We start from the raw sequence: 8,796 nt of genomic DNA, 5'->3' as shown, positions 1-8,796 counted from the left end.
TATCAATACTACCAAAGGTCTATGGGGTAGGGGAGTGATACCCTTAATCCCAGAGCTCCTGCAGGGTAATCCCTGGCCATCTCATATGCTTTGTACCACTAGATAAATACTTAATATGGAACTGCAGCCCCTAACATGTCAATGTTCGACATTGGGCTTCCTTGGGCACCTCCCATTGGATCAGATGAGCCCATGTTTACTGGACAAACCACACAGGTTTGTATCCTGTAAATTACAGGCAATTAAATTTTATGGCATCTCCAGGCTCCATTCCATATTTTGACCCTTCAGATTATAACTCAGCACCAGCAGTAACTCACAGGCAAGGGTAAACTGACAAAAGGAGGTTCCTTCATGTCCAGTATAAAGAGTGGCTTCTCCCTCCCAATGTCAGACCACTGGCGCTTCCCTTTGTGTGGGCAGACTCCTTAGTTCAGCTCCTCTTTCCCCATGCTTTGATCCAGCACTGCTTATGGCAGCCCAGGACAACACAGCCTTATTGGTCAGTTATGTCGCATCATAGGGAGAAAGTAATGGTCAAGGGGCACTGCATTGATGTTAGGGTAATGGAGCTAAGTGGAATTGGACTGGTCCCTAACAGTACTATAACCTTATAAAGGCCTTCCCGAGAGCTTTAGACCAGAAGTCCAGGCTGGACATATGTACATAAGAATATAAGAATGGCCGTACTGGGTCAGATCAAAGGTCCATCTAGCCTAGGGTGACCAGATGTCCCAATTTTATAGGGACAGTCACGATTTTGGGGGATTTTTCTTGTATAGGCACCTATTGCTCCCCACCCCCATACTGATTTTTTACACTTGCTATCTGGTCATGCTAATCTATCCCAGTATCCTGTTTTCTGACAGTGGCCTATGCCAGGTGCCCCAAAGGGAATGAATAGAACATATATCCATTCCCCTTGATGGTGTGTCCTATGTGATGGTGTATTTACTTTACACGAGCCCTGGGGCTCAGAAGGGGCCAATTAACCTTCATGGTTGCACCTGACTGGAGGCCCCGGGGATTTATAAATATTAATGGCTGATGAAGCCCAGCTGGGAGAGATTATGAAGTGAGGAAGTCTGCAGCGGAAAGAGGCCGCTGGGGGGGAGAGGCTGCAGTCACTGTCTGGGCATAGAGAGGTTGGTAGAAGGAAATCCAGAAGGAGCAAAAGCCCTGGGATCCTAGCCTTGCAGGGAGGGTTTATCCAGATGAGAAGTGGGGAAGAAAGCCTGTGGAAGGCAGAGTAGGAAGAAGCCAGGAAACCGCAGTGCAGGTTCAGGCTCTGTGGGCCTTGGCTGATGATTATAGGGTCCCCAGGCTGGAGCCCAGAGTAGCAAGCAGGCCTAGGTTCCCCTACCAGCCACTGGGGAAGTGGCACAGGATTGGAGAAAGCAGCAACTGGACAGATGGAACAGGAAGATGTCAATGCCCCAGAAGGAGAAAACTCTGTAGTGACCTGGTGGGAGGGCTGGGTCATGAAGCGAGAGCACCCTGAGGCCTGGAGATGAGAGGAGCTGCAGGGCAAGCGAGCAACAGAAAGGGACGCTAGACCAGATGAGAGCTGATCCCCAGCCACAAGGACATTTCTTTGGAAGTGCCACAGCAGCAAGTGAACCCCATTTCAACATAGTACAGCTCATTTAACATCCCTCAATAATACCAACTGGAATGTGAAGCTCCATATGTTTGTAACACCAAGCCTCCATGCCGTGACTCTGAATGGCTCTCCCTCACTTGTGGATAACACACACAGCCAGAGAAAGATACAATTACTCTTCAAGGGACCTTTGAGAATCAATATGGCTCATATCATCCACTCTAGTGGCTAGGGTTGGACTTGGTAGCGGTAGCCCATCAGGTCAATGGGTACTAAGAGGCTACAATACAAATGGGTACAATAGACAGTGGGTACCAGGAACCTAATTTGGACAATACAACACAATGGTACGTAGCTTCCTGGTCAATCATAGTATCAATTTAGTACCTAATAGGGGACTATAGACCACGTTTGGATGGAATGGACACCGTGACTCAATGGACTCTAGTGTCTTTTTCTATCTATGGTGCCCAGGAGGCTGTGATCTTTCATTAGCTTGGCTCCGACATCCTTTCTTGCAGCACTTTGCAACAAATGGAAGGCGCAGACGGGTGAATAAGCATTAACCGTGCTGGGGGAGGGCAGGGAATGGTGTCGCAACAAAGCTTCAATAACATCTCAAAATCAGAAAGGCAAGAACTCCAGTGTGGCAGAAGGTTTAATACTGGAACCCATCACTGAGGATGGGAGCCCTGGCCCCCAAGGACTTCATTTGAAACAATGGGACAATCAGAGAGGGATGAGATTCATCTAGGGACTCCCCTTGAAGAGGTGAATATTAGGAGTGTAGGGCCAGATTTTGGAAGGTATTTAGGTGCCTAAAGATGCAGAGAAGGGCCTAATGAAATTTTCGAAGCTTCGAGGTGTCTAATTCCCATTGAAATCTGCACTAGGCACATCTCTGCATCTTTAGACACCTAAGTACCTTTGAGAATCCGGCCCTTTGTGCTGACATGCAGATGTTAGTAGCAGCCAGCACCACTGGCAGGGCAAACCAGACCGACATTTTAAGGTTTGTGAGGAGGGGATCGTCCGGATATTTACTACCATCCAAGGGGGCCAAGCTAGCATGGCCAACCACGCCCTCAGAATGCTGAATGTCTTTTGCCTCAGCCCATTAATGTGGACAACTCACAAGGGGAGCTGGGAGTGAGATACCATGAGGAGATTTCATGCTGGCTCTAGAAGTCATTTTTTCTGAGCCTGCACTTCATTATCTTTATCCCTGCAGAGTTGAATCTTCTCTGCACTGGATTGGTCATGCCTCTCAATGAGCGAGCATTGAAATCATGCAGCTGTTCATACTTGTCCTGTTAAGATAAAAAACATCTGGAAAAAAATTTACCAAAGAAAAAAGAGAAGAAAGAAAGGCACCACCCCCTCTTCGTTCTGACAACGTGGCAACTGCTCAGTGCGCTGTACTCTGGCCTAAAGCTAAAACCTCCTCTAAGGAGAACCAAATGACAGAGGCAGTGAGATAATTATAATAGAGATTTCTTCATATACGTGGCGGCTAAATGCTGATCATGCACAAAAGCAAAAATCAACTTGCCCTGACTATGCATTTCATCAGAAAACATGACATGGGCTCATGGCTATAATGTCACAATGTTTGCAGTCAGAGTCTTAGCACACATGCCCCTTTCCATCTGGTCGGGGTTGTCTAATGCAGGAAAGAAGCTCCATCCTCTGTGTAAATTGCAGGAGCAGAGTTTAGGATAACCAGCAGATATAATGCTTGACAGGCACATTGATAGTCCTGGATTTATTTTATTGTATTGGGTGAGGGGGATTGCCTTGCCCAGGAAGTGAGAAGCTGGCAGAACTGGCTAAACCCTCCAAGCTCACCAGCTTTATGAAGATCTGTGAACAACTCAGAACTAGCAAAGCATTCCTATGGAAACTTCTCATGGGTATTGTAAGGCTTCCTGAGGCCATAAAATAATATTTTAGATGTTGGAAAGATGTGTCTGGCTCACTGAAGAAAGATTAGATCTTCTATGTGGTAGAAGTTGCATCTTATGAGAAGGTGATCGAACACTCAGAGAACAAGATGGAAGAAATGGATAAAGCTGAGAAGCATTCTTCAATGGCATAGGAAGAAAGGAAGGGATTATATCAATCTTTGGACCTCCTACATCTCTGACAGTGCAACACATTCTGCTGTGTAATACTCTCTGCTGCTCCAGGCTTGAGCCCCTACAAACAGCACTGTCAATGCATTTCATTTTTAATCTGCAGCACCCCCTGCTATTCCTCTCCTGGATCCCTACACAGCTGTTTGAATGTACCTCAGTCCTGACTTGCATCACTCCTTGCTGTCATAGCCCCAGTTTCTCCTGATCAGAGACTGTCAATCATTTGACAGTGCACAGGCTGATAATCATTTTGAGACATTCATGATCGGGCCAAATATCTGCTAGGGGTTAAGATGGAAGACTCATCTAAACTCATTTTCACTCATAACCTGAGTCAGGATTTGAACTCAGGCCTCCAAACATGACAGTAACCCACAGCATTATCACACCTCCAGCTCTATGGCATAACATGGCTCTGTCTTTACATGGATGGTGAGGATAAGTCCTGAGCGTGGTGATTACACCACTCACTACTGCTTCACTAGCAATCCAATCAAAGAGGGCTTGGCTACTGACTTCACTTCCCCTACTATCCCTCTTCTATCCAGATACCAGACTGAAATATACAGCCAGCCCTTGACTTTTCAAAGCTTATGTTATTCTGAAAGATCTCTGTCAGGCTGTGGATCCTTCCAGTCTGAAGGGCTGGCTCGGAGCCCTCCATGAGGCCATACAACACTGGCAATAAATCACCATCTGTAACATGCGAAACAGTCTGTGGTTTGACCACAAATGTTTTTGCCTTGTTGACAGACAATTTCTATTGATCCCCTGTATGCAGAGGAACCCATGAGCAGATTCTTTGCCAATGTAAACTGGTTTATCTCCATAAAGGTCAATGAAGCTGTGCCGACTCACCCAGCTGACAGTCGGATCCTTGCCATGTACCCTTAGAGGGCTGCCCATAGGTGCTGGAACTAGAGGTGCTGGGGGTGTGGCAGCACCCCCTGGTTTGAAGTGGTTTCCATCATATACAGGATTTACAGTTTTGTTCAGTGGCTTTCAGCACAAATTGTTCCAGCACCTATGGGGCTGTGGGCCTCTCCGTCACAGCCCCATTGCAGTTCTTCAGAGCAGCAGTGATACCTCGCAGTCCTGTGCATGAGGCAATTGTGGGAAGGGCCACGGGACAGAGAATAAAAAGGACGGACTCTCCCATTCACAAATCCATTAGTACAAGGAGCGCTTCCTTCATTCAGCTTTGGAAGAATTTCCCTAGCGACTTAGTTCAAGAGCAAATGGAGTGACTGTCTCACTCGGCAGCGCTTGAGTGGGCAGTATATAAGGCAGGGCATATATAAATAAATACAACACTTAGGGACCACTTTAGGAATGTCATTGGATATATCAGCCTCTGATTGATATGAGTCTGAACACTAGATGTCTTTCATACACCATGCAACTGTCCCAGAGTAAATCATCACTGCTCAGAATGATTTATGCTTGTCTGATGAGGACCCATAATCCTGTAGATAAGAAAGAGACCAGAAATAGTAAATGCAGAACAGACAGGACTCTTGCTTATCCCAGGGAATGTTTGCACAGCCCAGGCATCTTTGCACAGCAAGAGTGTGTCATTAGCTCCTGGCTGCGGGTTTTTTTCCCCCTTCGCCTCATTTATAAGAAACTTAGTGGGCTGGGCAAGGAGATTGGCTGGACTTGTGTTAAAGCACATGGCTGCCCAATGCTCATATCACACGATTGCATGAGCTGTCATCATGGGGACGGATGAACCCATGCTAGCCAGTCAGCTGGATCCTAGTATGGCTGGTACAAGGGCAACTGCCACTCTAGGCACTGCAGCATAATCACAGCAATTAAATTAAGGGGTGGAACAGAGCTACTAATCCACTTAGTCCATCCAGCTACCACTTCAAGATATTTTCTAGTGCTCGGTCCAGTCTAGTGAGTGCCTGAGAGAAACCATTTCTCTGCAAATAGCTTTGGGATGGCATGCCAAGCATTAGGTTTTAAATTCTAATCAGAACATGGATAGCGAGCGATGCAGCAAGATGAGCAGATGTTACTGCAACACTGTAGATTTTCCAGCAGCGTGCCGGGGCTTGGGAGATGGGAGGGAGGAATCCAGCGGTGCATGACTGTGTGGTGAATCATGATCTTTGGAGAGACTTGTTTCTGCTGCTCAGACCAGCTCCTCATTACTGCGGGATAGTTCACTTTTTCCATGGGGGGAGAGTCACAGCCCACATTCCTCGCTATGCATTCTACCCTGTAGCAGGTCAGATCTCTCATTTCCCCTGTCCTCTCCTCACAGACATGAAACGTGGACATGTTTGAATGAGAAGGCTGTCTCTTCTCTCTCTCTCAAACACACACACACACCTTCTCCACCATCTCCTTCAACTGCACCTCCTCTCCCAGCTGGGAGTTTTGTGGAGCAGCAGTTTGAGGGGAAGTTGGACCCATGTCCTCTGGAACACAGCAGATCTCAGAGCGACGCTGGCATAAGACCCGCTCTGCGCCCACATGTTCAGCTCTAACTTCCTCTCAGCTTCATCCAGAGCCGGGTCTCAAGTATAGCCAGCGTCCAGCCATTAAACACCTCCGTGCCATTGGGTAGAGACTGAGGTATCAGCCTCCCTTTTCAGGCAGTTACGGACCTAGCTGTCTGCTGACATAACTCCACTATTTCACTGGAGTCACCCAGCGGGCAGTCAGGCCTGTAGGCCTTTCGCAGGTCCTGTTCCTGGTAGGCAAATGTACTGTAAACCCCTAAACTCTTCTGTGCAGCCTATAGACCTGAGTGCCCACATCATGGCTGTGTGCTGCCCCCTGATTCATCTGCACAGGCTAGCCATACTGTAGACCCTTGTGTGGGGTGGGGGGAGCATCTCTGGGAGGATTTTTATAGTCTCCCCCCCCAACTATGCTTCAGGCAGGGAACGGGTGAAGTCTTGATTCTGTTTCCACCCCCTCCCACCATGTACTGTCTAGTGCAGCTGTGCTGATGCGCCAACAGATACATGCTGAGCCACGCATAGGGCTGGGGGAGGGCATATCCCAGCCGAGACAGGAACTGGGAGTCACAGTCTGCTTCCTGGCATGCTCCCAGAGCCGCGCAACCAGCTGCTACTCCCTGCTCAGAGCAAAACCCTGATCAGATGCTGTGCTAGCTCCGCTCTCTCCCCTCCACGCTGCTGGCCTTTAAAATGGGTGATGAAGGCTCAATGTGAGGGACCCAACAAACAGGGCAATGCCTGGGCAGCCCCTTCACCTGGCCCAGATTGGCCTGAGAGCCCTTCCAGGCTCCTCTGTGGAAGCACGTACCGTACGGCCAGCATTTGAAAGCTGTGACTTGGAGGAGATAAACAGGATACTCATCGAACACCCTTGTGCATTGGACTAGGAGAGGTGTCTGGATGGAGAGGGGATAATGATAGCTGCTCTGCCTGGATAAATAGGACCTGGCCCTTCTAAAAGGGAGAGTTGATGTACACACCAGGGTGGGGGCCATGCATCCTCATAACAGCCAAACATTGGCCACCCGGCCTCTGCAGGCCAAAGCGGCAGGAATAACAAGTAGGAACAGTTTAAGCTACAGAGTGACAGGGTCTCTTGTTTATGTGCTGGGCAGGCATGTGCCTGACAGTTAATTGCTTGTCCTAGGGACAGCGGGTGTGTGCTGTGACCAGTCCTCACGGGTGAGAAATGGCAGGTGCCGCCTGTAATGAGAGGAGATGCCCTGCGGGATGGGGAGAAAGGTGGGCAATGTTGAGGTGATGAGAGAGAGGTGTCCAGGAGAAACAATCAAGCCAACGGCTTTGGGACCTTGCAAATTTTGTGTCGGGAAGGGCGAGTATCTGAAAAGACCAGCCCAGGAGAGAAGGCGCAGTATGTACCTGCTTCTGAAAGATGCTGCTCCCAGGTGGTGCTGAGCTCTCAGTTCCCATTGAAGTCAATGGAAGCTGAGGTTGCTCTGCACCTTGCAGGACTGGTCCCTATGGGAGCCACCGCACATGTGTTGGCCTCTTGTTGCTTCCCCTTAGGAGTCCAGCTAATCACAAGAACGGGGCCAAAAGTGCCTGTGTGAACTCTCCTGCCGGGAGGGCAGTGTCCTGAAGCGAGGGATGTAGCTGCTTAGGAAGGAGCTGGTGAAAGAGCAAAGGCCTCCAGACAAAGGCTGTTGGCTGGGCCCATGACACCGACCCCCCTTTGATTCACTTAGGTCTCCATGTTGCAGACTCCACAGTGACCTTTACAGCCAAAGGCCAAGATTTGCCAAAGTTTCTGTTACGCTTGGGTGCCTCCATTTTGGGGGCTGCCACTTGAGAGCCCTTAAAGGGGCCTGATGCTCAGAGGGCAGGTGCTCTGCACTTACTGAAGATCAGGCTCTATTTAAGGCCTCTCAGTATGCCCCCCCCAAAACAAACAAACAAAAACCCACCCACCCACCTCCCAGAAAACCAGCAGCAACCCCAAATCACTCAAGACTTTTGGAAATCTTGGCCTAGACTTGGAAGTTCTGGTTTCTTGAGGTGCTAATGGAGAAGTTTGCTGCTTTGAACCAGAACAGTGAAAAAACCTGTGTTCGGGCCCGTGCATTGCTGAAGACAAATGAGACTAGAGGCAGCTGTTTGGGGGATGTTGGGCGTGTGATTTTACATGAAAATGAAACAGAAGCCTGGAAAATATAATAATTCCCTTGTGGTGGCTGGAAGATGGGATTTTATTGTCCTTTTAATAACACTCAGCTTCAGTGAACGCTTGTTAAATGCTCTTGCCTCAGCCTGTAAGTAGTTTAATGACTGGACTGCACTGTGTGTCTCCTGTGTGAATTGTCCCCCATCCTCCCTCCTTCCTGTGTTTGCCAGCTGTACAAAATGGCTGCCCTGCAGCTGGGGACGGTGCATGTCCATATTCTGCCCAAGGGGCGTGGTTCTGCAGACGTGGTTGTGTACGTTGGGAGATACAGTTTAAGGGATCACAGGAGGCCACGTCCCCACTGGCATCACTCACAGTCAAGCTGTTATTAGTTCGCGCGTGGAAGGGTAACTAGTCTGTGCATGAGCAATAACGTTGGCTCATCCCCAGACA

The sequence above is a fragment of the Dermochelys coriacea genome, chromosome 8 (genome assembly GCF_009764565.3).
Source record: "Dermochelys coriacea isolate rDerCor1 chromosome 8, rDerCor1.pri.v4, whole genome shotgun sequence".
NCBI classification, from domain to species: Eukaryota; Metazoa; Chordata; order Testudines; family Dermochelyidae; genus Dermochelys; species Dermochelys coriacea.
Note: the sequence above shows the minus strand (reverse complement) of the source record.